The 21,006-nt window shown below is 31.0% G+C and overlaps 1 long non-coding RNA gene across 1 annotated transcript; it reads right to left on the bottom strand.

Moving 5' to 3' along the window:
• Positions 1-801: 801 nt before the first annotated feature.
• Positions 802-19,246, bottom strand: LOC139427075 (uncharacterized). The gene is made up of 2 exons (XR_011638243.1): positions 16,610-19,246; positions 802-1,201 (listed from the first exon to the last, which is right to left on the bottom strand). It is a non-coding gene; the product is annotated as an uncharacterized lncRNA (long non-coding RNA).
• Positions 19,247-21,006: the final 1,760 nt, after the last annotated feature.

The following is a 21,006-nucleotide window of genomic DNA, read 5'->3' as shown; positions in this document are numbered from 1 at the left end:
TCCATATGATCTTGAGCTGCTAATCAGAAAGTCTCATTTCATATATAATACTGTGGGCCATAAAGGGAGAATCACGCGATTGTATGTGATCACGGTCCTGGAAGAGTTAATAATTATGGTTTTTGAATTGAATGTGGAGTACTGATTGACCTGATGTGAACTGGTACAAGATAATGTCTGATTTGGAAGACGAAAGTTATTTTTAATTGTGAAATACTGTTTCGAGTGTATTTTTCTTTTAACAATTTTTAAAGCGAACCTCAAATTTACTCAAATTAAACGCAGTGTATTTCCAGATAGATATGGCACTTTGAGGATTGTTATGCTATTTTATAAAAGGAATTTTCTCAGTTAGACTTGACCCATGGATGTTTCAATACTTGGCTTCAATCTTTTATTAAGGCAAAGTAAATGTTTGGAAAATGTTTGAAAGTCCGAAATTTCTAAAGCTTGCATATGACAAAAATATCGAGTCTTCTAGAATGTTTTCACTGGAGTAATGCATTATTACTTCATTCATTTCATGCAGAGATTATTTTCTGAGTGAATATGCAAATAGTTTGCTGTATTACTACACACTGATTATTGTATTACACAATTTTAAAATATAAGATTACAATGTCTAGTTATTTGAGTTGAGTATCGAATTTTATACCGTAAAAGCTGGAAACGGCTGTACTGAGCCAAACGTAAATAGTTTTACGTATACTAAGTTGGTTATTTGGCTGTTTAGAGCTTATTGGCAAAAGAGCCAGAAATGGCTATACTACACCAGTCACTAGATTCAAAAGGGTCACTAAATCACATTAATATATAGATCTTTATTTTTAAATTATAGAATATAATCATTTTGCTTTGAGAAAATTTATAAAATTGTGATGTATGGTATAGATGGGAATAAATATGGTAATAAATATGAGAAAAAAAGGAAAGATAAATTAGGAACTTAGGGGTTGTGAAGGGTCAAGCGGTCAGCATGCCTGACTGTGAAGCCATTGGTTGTGAGTTCGAATCCCGCTTAGGGCATGGATGTTTCTCTCTGTGTGTTCTTTTCTGTTGTGTGCTATGTGACCCACTCTATAAACTGGTATCTGTGACAGTGTGGCGTGGGTAATGTTGCTCGACTCCGTGACTTAGGTTCACAGGTACCCATCGGGTACCACTTCCGGCATCTTCCAAGGTGAAGAAGGAAATTCAGTGCCTGCCGTAGAAAAAAAATTTTAAAAAGTTTTTCAAAGAATCAATTGCGTATTAAAATTAGAAATCATTCGGAAATTCTGTATTTCTAATGGAATTGCTAATTTCAGCCACAATGTTTTATAGAAATAATTTCTTTAAAGTTGGGCTTTTGTAAGTTTAATAAAATTTAAAGTTTTATAAAATTAATCATCTTGAAATTGTGAACTAATTTTCTCTAAGAATCAAATGAGTCCATGATGTTGAGGAAACTTATTTCGTTGGATTAAAAGAAACACATTCAAAAAGCTTTACGAAGTTTTCTTTTTTCTAAGCAAACTGTGGTGAATATTTAATTTTAAGGAGCTAAAGATAAGACCTTTCTTTAGGTACTTTAAGAAAAGTAGTACTGTCTTAGCATTCACTGAATTTCGCAAGATTAGAAAGTCCCTTTGCTGAAGCAATCCTTTTAGCTTGGTCTCAAGAGCTTTAGTTGTAATAGAACAGGGAATCGGAATATTAGATAACATTTTAAAATAGTATCTAAAAGAATGAAGTGCATTTTAGCAATTACTTTCTCTTTTATATATTGATTTGGTACTTTTTTTTTATAGAGTTTAGGGACTATGCTGTCAGTAAGATATAGGAAATTTTTATTAAATGAATTGCAAGTGATAAATAAAGCAAGCAATAGAAGCTGTGAGCTTATATTGTAATTTAGTAAATAAATATACTTCTCATTTCTATTGCAAATTTAAACACAGAAATGGGTATATTAAAGCTGATTAGATTAAAATCTCGATGAAAATTTTATATTGTAAATAATTTAGCGGCTTTGAATAAATATTTCGGAAAGGAATTTTAAAGCATAAATTAGGCGTTATCTTCGACTAAAACATATTTTCTAAAGAAATACTTTGTAAAAATTGAGCAATTTTAAGCTATATTGACACGCAAGGTAAATGACAGTAATTAGTCGTATTCAAAATGCATATTATAAAATATGACTAATATTCTACAATAAAGATAAGATTTAAACAAACAAAATCGAGTTTTTAACTTTTTTAACTCATGTAATAATTTCGATTACGTAAATTAATATTTAGCAATCAAAGACTCCGAAAGTTGAGTTCTGAATCTACAATATTAAGAATTCCACAATGGAGACTTTTTGCTATGCTATTGTTATATTATGTTTCGTAGAAAAGTGCTAAGGATTAAGAGTGTTATGTTTCGTAGAATAGTTCTACGGATTGACAATTTTATGTTTCGACAGTTAGTACATTTTAAAGAAAAACATAAAGAATGTCCATTGAACTACAAATATACAAAAGTTATGCTTAGATAAGATCAAGAATAAAAAAGCATTTTATAATACAGAGTTTGAAATTTAAATTCTGAATTCAGTTATTATTAAAGAAATTAGTTTAATTTGCTGTTAAAATTATATAAACTTATTAGCTTACTCGTCTAAATTATATAATATCATGAAATACCTTTGAAAATACTTGACTTTTTTTCTGGGGGGGGACTTTAAGGTTGAGTTTTTTGTCGTTTAAAAGCTATGTTTTTCCCCCCATTTCATATTTAATAGTCTATACTTAAATAATTTGCTTAACCAAGTACCTGCAATTAACTACCTTTTTAATAAAAATTCTGCCTGTCTTAAAAGGTTGGCAAGGCAACAAAGAGTCAGTAGAAATCTGTAAATAAAATTTTCTATCCGCCATAAATACATACTAAAATTTATTTTTTTATTGCAATGATACTTAAGCGATAGATGCAGGAATGATAATTTGTAAATGTGTACATTAACTGTGATGTGTGTAATTCTTTATTAAGTCAGTTACCACTTATTCCTTAAAAATTAATAACCAGATAATTGCAGATCCGAATTCAAATATTTTTATTATCTATCGCAGTTGTCACATAATAAATTTTACACTTTTTATCTCATGTGATAAAAGCTAATAATGAAATAATTATACTGTGAGTTTTTAGCATTTTCAATAATTCAACCCTAGTCGGAAGAGGGGGCAACTGTGATAAGTGTAATTTCTGTCTGTAAAAAGCCTATTTCTTTTAAGAAAAAAAAAGAAATGCAAATATCAAGTTTTGTTTTTAAATTGCATGAATTAAGAAAAGAAAACAAAAAATAATTCTCTGGAATCGAATGCAAAAGTCTAAGTAAGGGCAATGTCGCTCCGCTCACTTGAACTTAAACAGCCAGAAAAAAAATTGTAAATTGTTTTGTTTTCCTAGTTTTTATTCGAAGAGAGAAAAATCTTACTATCACTTTTCATTTATTTTATTATTCAGAGATAAGATTTGCTTCACAGCTTTGATTGATTGGTTTACGCAATGACTAACTTTAAAAAAAATCTTTCAACCACTTTTTAGTTATTGCCAAAAATTGAGATCACCTTTTACTGCACTGAGGGAAAAAAAAGATTGCGCAATAAATTACTTAAAGACAGCGATGTTTAATTTAAACATGCTTCTACCAATGCCAAAATTTGGCAACTTTCCAATTTTTATGCTAAATGTTCATTGTTTTTGAAGGTTCCTTTAATTGTCAGAATTTTATGAAATGTGGTTTCAGGGGTCATTTTTGTAAGTTAAATAGAATGTAATGAAATAATTCGGGGAAAAAACGAGTTTTTTTCGTCAAAATAAGCATATTCCTCTACGGTTACAGTTAACTTATATGTAATTTAAGAGATGTCTTTGAGATATTGCTGTAGCACTTTACAGAATGAAAATCCGACCTACCGTTTAAATGTTATAAGGGTGATAAATTGTTTTTTCGCTCACTAATTTTAAGAAGTTTTGCATGCATAAAATTGGGATTAGTGATTACATAAGATTTTAACCCTCTCAGGCCACGTGACTTATATGTCCCACAGACGAAATCACCACAGGGACATATGTCTAACGAACCCGATCAGACATGCGTCCTAGCTCTCCCAATTCGATTGCTCTTGTTAAGTTTTTATTTTTAAGTTTGTATTTATAAGCTTTTTTATTTTACTTTGGCAGAATATTGTTACTATACCTATTTTGATCTATTAAAGTCGTAATTTGCCTTGTTTATAGGGAAAAAAATAACTTGTCTTCGAAGCATTAAATTATCAAGGAGCAATTTTACGGTTTTGTTTCGCAGCTGGTGCATGAAATGACTTTGTATATTTGTTAAAAAAGCATTTAGTAAATATGTTAGTTGTTGATATAAGAACTATTTGGATTATATCGCATTTACGACTATGTGGTTGTATTAAAACCAATCTCCTAGAGGTATGAAGAAATTTTAATTGTGAGGGCTATTGCCAACTAATAAAATCAATGGTAGACTCACGCTGCCGTAGTGACATATTTCTGAATTTTAAATTTGTTAAAAATATGTTTTATTTGCATCTATGCCGGAAATATAGTACCAAATGTGAATACATAAAGCAATTTATTCTTAAGTAAAATCTACATCAAATTATAATTTTTGCCCCATTATAAATCGCTCCACTGCAGTTATGTTTATGTTTACTTAACATTTTTTTAGCTAAACATTTAATTATTTTAAATATTTTATCCAAGCAATATCTGTCCTTAAAATCAAGCTGTAGTAACTATGAAATTGCCATGTGATGAGCCTAACAGCATAACCACCCTCATCTTACTCGAGTCATTATAAAATAATATTTATAATAAATGAAGGTTAACTGATAATGAGTAAGTAATCTTGATAAGTTAATGAAACAACCCGCATTATTCTTGTGATGAAAAACTGATTTATAACGAAGTGTAGGTGAGAAAATTAAGTTTCATAATATGAGCTATTAAAGTTAGTTTTTGTTACTAAAATGTTATATTTAAAGTAGTATTAAAAATTTTTCATTAGGAACAGAGAAAATCGAAAGCATAATTTTACATAATAATTTCAGATATTTTTTTATGAATATTAATACATTTTTTAGGTATTCATATTGTGTTATTAATAAATAGATCTATACTAAGTATAATTGTTAAAAAAAAATTTGCAATTGATTAACAGCGGAGATGAGGAACAAAACTGTAAAATTACTCTCTACAATGTAAAAAATTTTGGTATATAGTTGCCTCAATTTTTGGTGCTAAGGTAAGGTAATTTTTTTACAGTTAGTCGCATTTACTTTTTCCCCGTTAAAGTTTTATTTCTTTGTTCATTCATTATGTTTTATGTATAAGCTAGGACCTCACAAATTTTGCTGCATGTATGTTAGAGATTAAGCTGAATGTTTTGCAATAATCTCCGTTTGATTGCCTTCAGGTCGCAGGCAATTAGTTAGTTAGGAATTATTGGGGCAAAAAACAGTTGCGGCTATATCGCACCCACAACTTGGTTTTTATGAAATATCTAGGTTGCGGATTAAAAGCTAGATTAATATATCAAAACCAATATCTTTGAGGTATGAAAAAGTGTTGTCGTGTTGACCGTTTCCAATTAATAAAATTAATGATGGATTAAAGTTACCAAAATGGCGTTGTCTCTGAATTTTAAATTTGCTACACTTGGTTAAAATGTGTTTCACAGTGAATTATTCCTTACTATGGGAGCACTTTGGCTCAGGCTTATTTAGTATATGTCTGTGAGTAATGCGAGTATGACCGATACGTATAATCTATTTAAAACACCTTCTAGTTTATATGGTAGATTAAGCTGTGCATATAGTTGTAGATTAAACTAAATACTGTGCAGTTAATTATTTGCCACTTAATTCCAGTCTTTTTGCCATTCTGAATGCAAGGTACATTTGATAATGATCTGAAAATGTTAATTTGTGATTAACTAAGTAATGTGCTGATTTTAAAGCCACATTTGCTATTTCATTTCCCAAAATGCCAGTGTATCCAGGTATCCATGAAAAGATTAGTTTGTATCCAGAAGTTAAAAAAGAAGTTAAAAGAGTAGTTTGTATCAGTTTGTATCCAGAAGTCTAAAGTGTTGTTGAGATGAAAGATACAATTGATAATGGAATGAGGTTTATGATTAAAGTTTAACAATGCTTCAATACAGCTTTTCGAAACACTATAAATATGAAATTGTTTTAATGGTTGCGATAAAATGAACTGTAAAGCCAAGAATAATGCGTGAGCCTCACTTGTAAATACTGAACAGGGTGGGATAAGTTTTTCCTAAACAATGGATCCATTAGCCACAACAGCAGATGCTGTGTGACCATTAGTTTTTGATCTATCTGTAAAAACTGGATTAAAATCTACGTATTGCTCTAAATGGTAACTAAAAATCTGTTGATAAAGAAAGGATGGTATTTGTTCTTTGGTCATTCCTTTAAGAATATTGATGAAAGGGAAATTTATAGCAATCCAGGGAGGATGCAGTTCACATACTGATAAAATATTAAAATCCTCGAAGGTTAAATCTGGTAAAAGATTTATCATCCTGAGTTTAAAAGCTGGAACGAAGGATGGTCTATGGTTTAAAAAGATTTCGTAGTTCAAGATAGCAAGCTTTGAATTGGCGATTGAGTACGAAAAGTCTCTGTCACAATTCAAATTCTTTCGTGGTGAGCAGATCCATAGATAATAGATCCATAGTCAATTTTGGAGCGAATGATACTGCGATAAATTTTTATCAAAGATCTTGCTAAGTCGCAGACAAATTTTGTTTGATTTGATTTGAGTTTTTGGCTCAAGAGCCAGTTTTGCACTAGTTTGTATCGCACCTACAACTAGATAGATATTATACATGTAGGTTACCAGTTCTGCTTTGGTTTAAAAACTAGATCGATGTATAAATGCCAAAAGTATGATAAGATGCTTGAGTGCGGATAATTTCCAATTATAAAAATAATGACCGATAGAAGCTACCGAAATGACGTAGTCTCTCATTTTTAAATTTGGTGCACTGGGTTAAAATATGTAAAACAGTTAAAGGTTCTTTGCAATTGGAACACTCTGGTTCATTTAGAAAAAGGTGTTTGTGGGTTATTCGTGTGTGGTCAATACGTAAGCGGTTTAAAAGTACTTCAAGTTTTCGCTGATATTTAAGTGTTTACAAGACTGTATATATGGTTTAATGGCATGCAATTTGTTTTTCATTGTTCCAGCAGTTTTGATATTGTGAATTTGCCAATGAGAGTATTTTGAATCGATTTTGTTACATCAGAATAAGTAAGTGGATTGTTCGATAGATTGTGTGTCATTCATGAAGATAGTGCTGCTGAATTACTCCGTATGTTCTGCTACTCGAACTGTTACAGTTTTGCAAATCTATTGAAAAAACAAAATATCCCATTGCTTTTATTTGAATTAGGAACAAGAAAAAATACAAAAACGTCATTTAGAGAAAGATAAAACAAATGAAAAAAAATCACAAATATAATTTTTTTTCTGTCGCGTCAACAACAACAACAAAAAAACCAGCATTCATAATGCATGTTACTTTAGTATGGATTAAAGTTCAAATTATATATACCACATTGCACAATTTAGCAAAAATAGCAACAAAAAAATTTTTTTTTATGAACTTCATAAATATTCTGAAGAGCTAATTTTTACTATCGATATTGAACTGATCATCCCAAAGTAAAAACTCATACGCTTATCGTAACTAATATTCATCTACAGGCAAAGAAATTTATCGATTATCTTCATCGATGTCGCCCAAAGGCACACAAAAGAAAACGAGAATAGTAAAGATTCTCTCGCATTCTTCATATTTTATTTATGAAGAGAAAATACGCGAAAAAGAGATAAAAACTTACGGTAGCTGTTACGTAGAGGGTACAGCCCAGATAAAGTGTCGACTTTGAGTTATATTTCACTTTAGCCAAGCGTAAATATTAAAGCAATCAATTGGACCGAAAACAAGTGCCGAGAAAATGATATTCTCTATGGATTCCAAGAGTCAAGGACTTAACACACTAAGAATATTACTTTCTTTTCTGATGTATAATAGCGCGAAAGAGGATTTCCATGCATTTTTCATTCATTTAACAGAAATCAATCCTTGCTGCGATGAATATAAATAATACATCACGCATTTTTTGGCGTTAAGAAATTTGGTCTTTTAAATGGAATTTTAAAGAGTATGAACCCAAAAATATTAAATTATTGAAGTGCATTTTTTGAAAAATTTTTGAGAAAAATTATGGAAGAATAACTACAATAGGGTAAACTAAAACAATTCCTTCTGGTAACAATAGTTTCAGAGCTAGATAAAGAAAAGGGGATTTATACAAAAAGTTTGTTATTTTAATTTTCAATGAACTACGCTTCATGTAACTGTGCTATTAGTTAAATATTATTATGAAGTCTAGGGGCTATAAATTAAATCTGACGCAAAAAAGAAGAAAAGCAGATCACTATGGTCAGTCATGCTTCCATTAAATGTTCGTAAATCCTGAAAAAAGGGACCAGTGAACTAAATTAAAAATTAGTTTTGGAATATATCCAGTAGTTGTCAATACCAGTTGTGAGATATTAACTACAAGAGGGAAATGATTACTGTTATAGAGAGAGATTTTGGATAGAGAAATACGCGGTGAACATAGTAATGTTAAATCAAACGAATAAAATGTTTAAGTCGTGATAAAAAAATGAATGATTTTTCCATCAGAATTTTGCAAACAAGGTTGAATGTCGTCAATTAAGTTTTAAATATGATTTCCTCGGAGATTAGTATTATCACTTTCCTAAGGTGTACCGAATTTAATTCTCGTAAGACTATTAAAGGTGCTAGCAGTTGAGATTTGATTTGAATAGGTGGAAGGTGGAGAAAACATTGCCACGTGTGATTGGAAAGCAACTTGCGCCGCTACTGCTTGCAATGAGGTTGAAAGTGGTAAGTGACAAAACGTATAATTCTTAGAAATCAAAAGGGACATATCATCACATGCTCTATTAACAGTAATATTCTTTTCCTAAGTGGGTATATCCTTTTAAAGTAGCTTTTTGCTCAGGCTTCAGAAATGAGTCTTGTATGGCAAAACAAACAGGACTGTGCTTTTCAATTATATCTTTAATAACAGACAAGTTGATATAAAAGCCACGGCACTTCCATGATCTAAGACTCTGACCATTATTTTTAAAAGTAGAGCTTTTAGAGCGTGGCTGTGAGTAATTTAGTCTTAACTTCTTTCTAGGAAATATTTTGAGTCACTACAAAGCTTATAATTTGTTTTTTTGTTTGTTTCCATTTATGGTAGAGTGGCCAAACCTCTGGCACTTAAAACAGTAGCGAGGTTTAGGGCTGCATAGGCTGACTTTGCAGTAGCAGTTGACAGCTTTTATGTTTGTAGGTGATTGAGCAGTATTGAGAGTCAGAACCAAATGTTGGATGTTAAGGAATAGTTACCTTTTTTTGCATTTTTAAGAATGAAGAGGTTTGTTTAGTAGAAATTGCTTTAATTTATAAATCATCAGGTGGTAACTGACGAACATCTTTTGGATTTCAAATCTATGTAAAGAGACTTTTAAACGAGAAATGTAGATAAAATTGAGAGTTTCGTTTTATTTGATCTTATAAGAAGTTTAGCTTTAGTTGGATCACAACTTGCGCATTTTAATTAGTCTTATCTAGGTAAATTGTTTTGATTAAGTGAAGCATTGGTTGTCTCCATGGCGAATGGAAACCGTTAAGCTAGTCACTCCCGAGCAAAACAGGGAAAAGGAATACCGTCTCTTAAAACTTCAGCCTCGGCGCTATATCCAGGGTAGCTCCTGGTATAGTTCTACACCAGTAAAGTCTGAGTTTGCCAAAACTATCAAAGTTCATGGGCACTCTCTGATACAGCACATAGTTCAAAGCAGGGTGCTTAGCATTTCCCTACAAGGGGGGAAGGGAGAAAGAGGACTCGATATCCTTTAAATTCATATAGACTAACTCACAGGCCAAAGAGCACGCCATCTGCACCTAAATTTGAACACACTCTTGTTAGAATGCAGACTGATAAATCCAGGAGACCATTTTTCATCGCACATATTGCAGCACACGTCAAACATACTGGTCCGTGTTAGCTAGCATTGTTAGTCTGTTGGCTTTAGAAAAAAATGGTTATATGAAATGATATGAATGATGAAGATGCACAACAAAATAAATCAGGAAAAATCATGCAAAAATACAAACCATACAAAAGTCCGAAAATCCACAAATTTTAAACAATAATATTTAAAAGTAAATGAAATTATATGCGCTAACTAGATAAATGTACTTTTTTCGAGGACGATTGAAACAGAAGGATACTGAGACCCTGGAAATAAATTTAGCCAGAAAGCAAAATAGCATAACATTCAAAGAAAGAAGTTGGACAGTCATGAAGTAATTGATCTTATACAGTCAAATTTTTGAGTAAGACAGCTAACGTATTCATCGTGTTTTGATTCATCTCTAACCAATTATTTGAAACTACAGTACGCTACTCGAATGTGCAATAATTCAGACGAAAAATCAGTTCAAAATTATACTAGTAACTACATGAAATAGACATGAATCAAAGGAAACAATTTCCAATGCGTAAAAACGTGCAAAAACAGCTCTTTTTGAAAATATTGATAAAAATTATTCGTGATCCATATTTCTGCAATTCAAATGCAACTTGAGTAAAGCGAAATTATAAATTTTGAAAAAATTCACACGTTACATTTAATACATCAGTTTTTCACAAAAGCTACAAGAAATTGTCTTCCGCAATAAAAGTGGTATAAAATAGCTGTCTTTCTTAAAAACCATACAATTCACTGACATATTGAACATTTAGAATCAAACTCCGCCACGTCCAGCCTTTTTGGGAGACAACACTATGTCCAAAGGTGAAAATAAATTGCGTGGCAGACGCAAAGTTTTATGGACCATAAAAAAATTCCAAGTAACAACAAGTAAAAATGCTTTTCCGAAGAAGAAAAAGAGAAAAGTGATGTGTCAGCTACAACAGATGGGAAAAGAAAAAAAGAAGTAAACGAAAACGCCTTTTTCGACAACGCCATTGGGAACATATTCAAAGTCACAGTTTGTTAGCACAAATCAAATTTCTTTTTGTCGAGGAAGGCCTTAACCGATTCGAGGTACTTCAACGCGTATACAGTAACAGTGTCGACTCTCAAAATTTGTCAGAATGAGAAAGAAAAGAAAGTTACATTTCCTCTGTCCTTTTTGGTTGCCAAATAGCTGAATAAAAGCGATGTGGACGTACAAAAAATCGATGTTAAATCTTTTTAACGTTTTCCTGGGAAGAACAATGCTAGGATTCAATTTGCTAGGCAGTTGTAAAGTTACTTTTATTAAATTAGATGAAAAATTTAAAATAAGGGGTGAGAAACGATTGAAAAAATAACAGTGAAATTTTATTTAAAAGCATTTTTATCTGGAAATCGGAAATGTGCTATAAAACCAACGATATTGAGCTGTGGCTATTTTTAAGAGTTTTGTGGCTATTTTCATGGGATATAAAATTTTGTAACATTATGGTTAAGCAATCTTAAGGATTTTTTTTTTTTTTGCTGTGGCTATACTTAGCAGATAAATACCGCTTTGTAAACAGAAGTTTACTAATGTGGAATGAATTTCTGATGATTTGCAGATTAGATTTGAAGATCTTGGGGGTAATGAAGTAATAAGTCCCACTTTTTCCGAAGATAATTTTGTACCAAAACTAGTTATTGTGATTTCTAAATAGGTACTTTACAAATGTTATTCAAATCTCCACTAAATAACAGCACAATACACCGAAGCATCTTATTGCCAAAACATAAATTGGGATGTTTTTTTCGCCATATATGCTCTCGAAAACCACTCTTGAACAATTTGAAAATGTTCTTATTATATTGCCTTATGTTCTTCATTTATTCATGAAAATAAGACTGTATACCAAAAGGTCAATACAGTTGATGCAAAATTAGCATGTATTTTCTATTACATTAAATATGAAATTGGTAAGAGCAATTTGGTAAAGTTGGGTCCACTTTAATTTGCTTCAAACTACTGTATTTCGAACAAAAAAATTTATATAATCTTAAACTATTAAGTTATTAGAAATCTCAAAATAGTGAAATACTTTTAAAAATAACCTTTTCACGACAGAGACAATCAGAAATATTTCTTATAGTGGTTTTTCTTCTTTTTTTCTTTTATAAAAATGAATAAAACTGTGTATTCTTAATTGTCATATATTAGTGCCCGAAAAATATTTACAAAATGATTTTTCTAATATAATTATTATTTTTTGTTAAAAATTATTGGCACAAGAGCTAAAATAGGCTATACTACGCCAAACATTTGGTTGAAACTAAATCTGCTTTAAAGTTCTGGGAAGTACCCAATGTCTTTCAGATGATCAATAAGATTTTGGTGTGGAGTGTCACCAAGTAAAGTAGATAAATGAAAGTCAGAGAATAAAAATAATAACGTCTCTTAATTTTTAAATTAGAACATTGGGTCAAGATGTACTTTACGGTCAATGGCCCAACGCAACTGGAACAAAATGTCACTGGTTCGTTCAGTAAAAAGTGTTAGTTAAGTGTGTTAAATCCCTTCTGGCCAATACGTAGTCTGCTTATGAGAATTTCAGTTTTTCTGGAGTCTAATGTAATTATCTGCGAGCATCAAAAGCGATATAAATTGTAAAATTGCCAATTAGTATTAGGCAAATAAGCAAAGCAATTAAGTAATAATTATCAAAAAAATAAGAAGTATTAAACCCGCATTTTGAAGAGATTGTTACAGAAACTTATTTTAAAAAGTGTTCTGCAGTAGTGGGGAGTCATACATAAATACATATTACCATTTAAAATGGTGCTAAAAATGTCAAAATCATATCGCTTTGTTAGCATGAACTCCTGTCAAAAGTTAAGAAGAGATTCATTCCTTTTTGGTCGGTTTTGTTATACATTTCAAAACATTTTGAAGAATGAAAAATTTAAGCTAAAACCCTTACCTCTCATGCTAAATAGTATTCACTTACCAAATAAGTAAACTAAAAATGTAATGTGTGATTTAAATCTAATTCAGGTTATGTAAGAGTAATCGGAACAAGAGACATTTGTGGCTATACCGTACATACAACTTGCTTTAGAAAAGGTATTCTGTTGCGAATTAAAACTAAATTGATGAAATAAAACCAAGGACCTTGAGGCAAGAGAAAATGTGATAATTATTCTCAATTAATAAAGTAGAAATTAAAGCAAACAAAATGGTGTTTCCAAATTTGTTAGTCTTTGTTGAAATATGTTTAATTCTTTCCGGAACAGTGAATTTCGATTGAAAATTTCAGTCAATCAGGACATTAACAAGAGGTACCTTAGACAGGTAAGTGAAGCGACATACTTCAACGTTTTGTTTAAAGAATAACGGTTGCCAAACGTTTAAAAGCAATTAGTTTGTCAGACTGGCTATACTGTACCGGAATTGTGAGTGGCTTCTTACAATAGAAGTACTCAGTTGCATGGTCGTTAAACAAAATATGACGCTTAAGAGTAAATGCGAGTATGACTGCTACATGATTTAATAGTTCGAATTGACGCATGATTCGAAAGACACTTAGATTTTTGTAAGGTTCTATAGAATTATTGTGCAATTTATTGTTTTTAAATTCCCAATTATTTTGTCAGCGCGTATGCATGCGTAGTTTTTTTTTGTCAATAGCATTTTTTATTCCAAAGTATATTGGGGAATTACAAAGAACATTTTATGAAGACTTTGCCACGATATCAGCGATTTCGTTTCCCAAGATGTCAACATGTTCTGCAACCAGACAAAAAGTTACGGCTAGTACTTCCTATACCCATGCATAATTCCAATGCACATAAACAGTTAACTTACTAAAAAACAGAAACATAGGTATTGCCACAGGTTGGAAAACATGGTCAATCACTCTTCCTATGAATATTTGTAGGCCTGTATTGGGGACAATGCACAGTTTTTATTAAATATTCATTTAAAAACAAGCGTGAACAAACTTATTTCTGTGTTAGCCAGTTATATCTTAGATCTTATCAAGGCAATTAAGTAAATTTCAGGCATTGCCTCTTAAAGCAAATTGTCGTTAAGTACTAAATTAAAATATGCTGCCCATGCGGTATAAACTTTCTAACTCAATTCCAACATTAAATACCTTCTTGCACTTAGGGAGTTAATAGCCTCATGGTGAGATTATTAATTTCTTTAAGACTAATATGAATTTCTTTTCAAAACCGAAAATTAAAAACAGAAAAAATTAAATTTTTAGTTATAGCTTACTTCAAATATTTCCAGGGCAACTATAAAAATGGATGGTTTCATTGAGATTTGAGTTTCTGACAAAGCCAAGCACTCTGGATAAGTCTGGTGGTTTCATGTTTTTTTCAGGCAAATGACGCATGAAACAAATATATATATTAAAAAGTATTTTGTAAATGTGTATCCATGTTTAATCAAAAACCCTTTGTTCTGATTGTCCTTCATTTGAAGAATTTCAAGTTATTGATCTTAAAATTGTGTCGTTATTTTTATTTTCAGTAATGCAAGATTCACGAAGTGTGTTATTGCTTCGAGAAAATTATTAATTCTCTACTGTTGACGAAGTATAGGTTAAAAATCTACAGCCAAAATAGTTATTTTTATATCCATCAATTTCCCAAGTTGTACTTTACTAACATCAAGGGTGATATTTTTTGTTGGCTAAATTCTATATCTCGTCGAAATGCATTGTATGGCATATCATACCACTCTTACTTTCACCATTAAAAATTAAGGAATATTTTCCAATTCCAGAACAAGAAATTGTACTTATTCCCTTTCATCGTCAACAACTCCCGGTCAATCAGCGTTGGAAAGTAAAGGAAAAAATCTCTGGCTATTCGTAGATTAGAACTTTCAAGATATCGGCTATATCTACTTCCTTGAATGCTATCGAAGAAAAAAAAATGAAGCGTATTTTACGACGTGGCAATATAACCGCCAAAAATCATCTATCTTGAAGCTTTTTCCTTCTCTCAGTTTCTTGAAAACAAACTTTTCTCCCTTGCCGTTGCTTTTTGCTGAATTCAGTTATAAATCTTTAGGTCAGAAATAGCAGGCTTTCCATCGATTTCCAACACTTGAAACTCATGCTCTGTTGTTTTTATTGGATAGTCATTCCGAGACAGAACTGTTCACACGAGTATAGATTCAATACCAATACAAAGTGCCAAATTTCTGATCATAATATTTACAGAAGAAAGATTTTTGCAGCTAAGTAGTTTTTCTAGGATATGTAGTTTAATCATTAGAAATTTTATTCTCTTTATTCGAGAAGTTTTATTCATTACGAGGTTGATCCTAAAAAGTCGCAGAATGGCTCTTGTACAACTCAAATTCTTTCCTGATTAAGTTTTAAGATGAGCATTGCTTAAATTTTATAATGTTTATTTCAAGTCAACGTGACTTAGTGACATTCTAGCCATCTAGTGGTTAGCTTTGCATTTGGAGTTCTTAAATTTTTCTTGTACGAACTCAAAATATTTGCTTATTTTACTGACAGTATAAAATCGGGATATATTAGTTTGTGTGACTCTCGTAACTGCTCTGTGATTACATGTAAGAAATGTAACTTAAAAATATTCTATGTATGAAAGCAATTTAAAAAATATCTGTGTGGGACCAATAAAGTTTAAATATTTAATTACTTTCGAGTTTTACATTTTAAATCCGTATGATTTTAATCTGAGTAAATGATTACTTTTTCTTGAATATTTTTCTACTTCAAGTGTTAGATAAGTAAAACTATAACTATCCTGACAAGTATCCGACCTTAATTTTTCTTCATCCGGATTTCAATTGAAAAGACAGATTTTGAATAAGCAGAACTTTTAGTCGAACGAAATTACATGCACTTTAGTTACACTAGCTTATTGTTTGAAGGTTTAGTTTATATTTGTCTTTAGGTAATCGAAGAAAAAAACATGTTTAAATATCTCAATTCATGACTGTAAGCAGACACAGCGAAATTATTAGAGTAAAAACTGTTTTATGAAATAGGAAAAATTTCTTAATGATTTTTTTCCCAATTTTTATTACAAAAAACTGTATTCTCTATTAAGCAATGAATATTCAAATGGAAGTAATTTATTTCAAAAATAACTTGTGTAAATACAAAGAAATGAAATATTTCTCTTACTGATAATCTTTATAATGAATTCATAAACAACATATGCTCAAAACGAAGCATAGACAGTTTAAATATTAGGGGTGCACAGCCCATTGACTTTCAAAAAATGCAATTCTCATCAGAACTTTAGGACTTTTTTGAACTTTAAACTAACAAAGCAGTCCAGAGAGTCTTCTGCTTACATAAAACTAGTTTTTCTCTAGTTTATTCAATGGAGAAATACAAGCAGAGAAATGTTAATTAAAAATTGCCACAGTAACTAAGGTTAAAGGATTAATCTTAATGAGATTTAATATAAAAGACATTAGTATTTACTAAACCTTATCTTTTCATGGTCCTGAGAACTTAGCCTGCTTTCTGATAAGACCTGAAACCAAGAGAGAGCAACATTAAGATTCAGTATAACTAAGCATTCCTCCAGTAAGAGGCAGCGATGAATTTTTAGTGCAAAAGAAATATCTTTGCTTTACCACGCTTAAAACCAACTTGACTTTAAAATAACTAGGTTGAAAACAGTAACTGATAAAATTAAAAATAAATTGAATTTTAAAAACTGATGAATTTGTGCTTAGTGAAAAGTAGAATGGTTTGAATTTTAAAAATAGGCTTAAATCCTAGAATAAAATCGAAGAAAAAAGGATTTTGTGGTTCTGTCACCGATTAAATCTGATAAAATTGGATAATCACGACCAAAAGGGCGCAAGTCTTTAAAATTTGAATTGTTTGAATTGAGGGAGAAATTTTAAGCTTAGCATGTTAGATCAGATTCATTTAATGGAAGATGTCAGGCTGTAAAATGAGTGTGTAAAATGAGTCAATTTAAGATTCGTTTACAAGGAAAAAAAAGTAATGTACATTTTTGGCTCAAGAGTTATGATTTTGCTATACCGCATCTAAAACTAAGTTAAAATCAATTATTAAATCAAAACCAATATAACTAGTTTAAAATCGGACAAATCGTAAAAAATGGTTTGGACAATGTGATTTAAAACAAATGTTAAGCAGTTAATGGTTAAACAGTTTAAATGTTAAACAAGTGTTAAAACAGTGCTTAAACCACTAAGCATTGCGGATCAACATGTAAGAAGCAGTTGTTTCCAATGAGAATTCTGTAGGACAAGCATGGCATGAAATAAACAGTCTTTCGAAAGACACTACCAACAAAGGATGAATGAAATTTATGAAAGGTATGCATTAATATTTTGTGTGAGAAATCATTTAGTTGAATTTTGATGGCACAAGAGCCAGAAAAGGTAATACTGCACATTCACTCGGTTGATTTTATTAAAGTAGGGAATATAATCCTATTGTTACACTCACTTGGTAGCATCGAGTCATCAAGTAAAGAGTATACATATAACGGGAACGGATAAAACGCAGCATGTTTATATTAAAACCTGAATTTTGCAGTTAACGGATATTATTCATGTAATTTTCTTTCCAGGTCTTCAAAAGATTCAATCATTTGATTTAGTCGAAAGTTGTTAAGAGATCAGCTGCTTTTATTTTGAGTTTTTCTAGAATATAGGCATGGTTATTTCCGCGTATGGTGACATGTAAGTTAGCGTGTGGGCTTCGTAAACTAAAAAAGGAATTAATAAATTGCACTGAAACATTTGAATAAAAATTACGGAACTCTATCTCCCGCAAAAATAAATAAATAAAAAAAACTGCTTTGTTCCTCTAAGCATCTTTTCTACATTTTCCTTATATTTTTGGCTCATAACTTCAATAACTAATAAAGTATGGCATTGCTTTTTTATTTTGTGATCTATATGCAATGTTACAAAGGAAGATATACATTTTAAATACACACGTGCAAGCCTGATTTCTCACTTAATATGGTAAAAAATAAATCCAGATTTCTTTTTTGCATTGACAAAAATGTCGTTATTTCACTAAATTTACACAATAAAGAGTAAGAATTGGATGGACAAGATACCATCGCATTTAGAATGGTCTAATTGGAAACTAGGCTTTTTCGTTATGAAATGTATAGAGATGATTTTAATATAATATTCTTTTATCTCTATATTTAAAATATTCAACCTAGAAATAATTTTACGACTTAATCTTCCTGAGAGCCTTTGAAAAAATTCTAAAATATGCACATTTTAAAAGCAACTTGGGTAAAATAATTTTGATAGTCCTAAATTAAATTGATTTCTAAATTTAGGACATGATATAAAACGTACTCATTGTCAATGCAACCAAGTATTATTAGTATATGTTCACTTTAAAAAATCTGCCAATGCTCATTGCCAGTTCATTGTTGATCATCTTTCAGTAAATATGAAACAAAATTTCTCTCCATACAATATTCAACATCACTATGTGAAACATTCATAAAGTGGCCCACTTACCATTTTGTATAGTTGAATTATTACTACTAAGCTGTTAACCTTCTATCTATTTCAACAATACTAATTATTTTAAATAATGCACCAGTTCCTAACTTTAATAAAGAGTTGATATACCAGAGAGGCAATTGGATCGGAAGATCGGGTCCCAAAAGAAATTTAAGATAGTAAAAAGTAGTAAAGTTAACGTTTTAGGGTTATATAAAAAGATTCCTACAATATCTTTCTATCCAAGGACCCATAAAAGTTACATCCAATCCTGAGCAAATGTTATGTCGTTGACTCAACAGTCTTACTCTATAAATAAATCATTACGTTCTTACCATACTATAAAAATGGGAGAATCAGTTAAATGAAAAGTACTAGAATGGTCTTAAGAATTTTGCAATACCTAAAAAATTATTTATGTATCTGGAGCTTTTCTTGTAGTTTTAGAAGTTATTGTTGCATAAAGACTAAAATGAATTGAAGTATGTTTTCTTACATCACTAAAACAACGAAGAATATTTAGCCGCGAATATATTTTTAGCAACAAGCAAATAGTGATTTAGACATTTGCGATTTAATTTCCCCTTACTACAAAGAGGAAACGCTTTTTATTTGTTTACATTCAGCAGATTTAACAGTCTCAATTTTTTTAACCTAATTAATTTAGATCTGCACTCAATGAAACACATACTGATCATGCAACTACAATTTCCCGTACTAATAACTCATTATTTGTCATCATTCCAATGTTTATAATCGATCAAATAGTTTGCTAATCATCATTCTGGGAACTTATTTATACAAAATCAAATAAAAATACTTTGTATTTAAGTTAATCACAAATATGTAGACAAAACCACGTAATAATACTAAGTTTAAGAAAATAAATAAGTCAACTTGCAGAGATGTAGTTTAATGCCTTAAAAATCATAAATGGCTTCCTTGCACTACGATACAGGTATTATGTAATATAGCTAAGCTGACCAAATGGTACAGCTAAATATAGCAAAAAATAGATGTAGGTAACACATGTACTTATTTTTTTTAAGTCTAAAATACTTTTCAAACTATACTAAACTGCAGTAAACTATAATTGTATTGCGTAGTTAAGGTTAGCACATCAAACTAAATGTTACAAAAAGTTTAAAGATCACTGTGGTACCTCGGAGTTGTGTGACCCGTGTTTACCTGGAGAATGTAAACCCCTTGAGGAAAGATTAACTATAGAGTTAATTAAAGGATTAATTTTCTCTTTATAAAATATTTTTCATTTGAGGAATTTTACAAAGTTTTACTAAATTTTTTTAAAGCACTGGAATATTGATATTTAAATTATTTGATGAAAACTAAGCTGCTTTTACTTTAGTTTAAATAAATATTAAAAATATAATGGAGCTAAACTTCAACCAGTTTTTTCCTCTTATTTTATTATTCTAGTACATTACTGCTGTACCATCTGAAAACGAAATTTTTCCAGAGTGATAGTTATAGCTATTTCAATAAAATGTATTTTTTTAACCTACCTATGTATTTTTTATCGCTTGAAGTTAATATGGTAACATTTTTTTAATTTTTTTTTTACGTTTTAACTCCTTAAATGAAATATATGTTAAAGTACAATGTTAGAAAAATATTGCAAACGAAATGCTCTGAAGATTAAAACTCAGCAAAAAAGTTGAATAATCCAAAACAATATCAATGCAAGATATAAACACCGAGATAGTATATAACTTTTACATAAAGAGGTCAAAGTTAGTAAAATGACCAAATACAGGTAATAGCAGAAGTCACCAACAAGCTGAATCAGAATTTAAACACACTTAAATGAGAAATCAAACAGGCAAAATACAGGCAAACGGGCTTATTGGTGACGGTCTGGGAAACATCCCTGAGGATTATCCGACGACATGCCATCACAATTTTGATCCTCTGCAGGGGGGATGGCCCCCCGCTTTGGTAGCCCGATGACCTGCACGCGAAGTTGAGCAATTTACGGTAGAACAGTTTAACGAAGTATAACAATTTATACCGCACACCTTCAATCACTACGCAGACTAACCCAAATGGTCACCCACTAGCACACTGACCGCAGCCAATGATGCTTGACTTCGGTGATCTACTGGGAACCGTGTCTTAACGATCAGTCCAATGCACGACATTAGTTTATTGGAATCAGATACATTTGCAGGCTTGTGTGCTCAATTTAGGTTTATAAGCCATTGTCAAATAGAAGGACAGATAGCATAATAAGAAGGACAGCACGAAGAAACATCCAGGGTAACAGCTGGATTCGAACCGGCTACCTCCATGCTTTGCACAGGGTTTGGTGGGCGATACCGCTCAGTCAGGGATGCTCCAGAAGAAGTGTA

The sequence above is a fragment of the Parasteatoda tepidariorum genome, chromosome X1 (genome assembly GCF_043381705.1).
Source record: "Parasteatoda tepidariorum isolate YZ-2023 chromosome X1, CAS_Ptep_4.0, whole genome shotgun sequence".
In the NCBI taxonomy this organism is placed as follows: Eukaryota; Metazoa; Arthropoda; class Arachnida; order Araneae; family Theridiidae; genus Parasteatoda; species Parasteatoda tepidariorum.
This window is presented reverse-complemented; position numbering and strand designations above follow the sequence as displayed.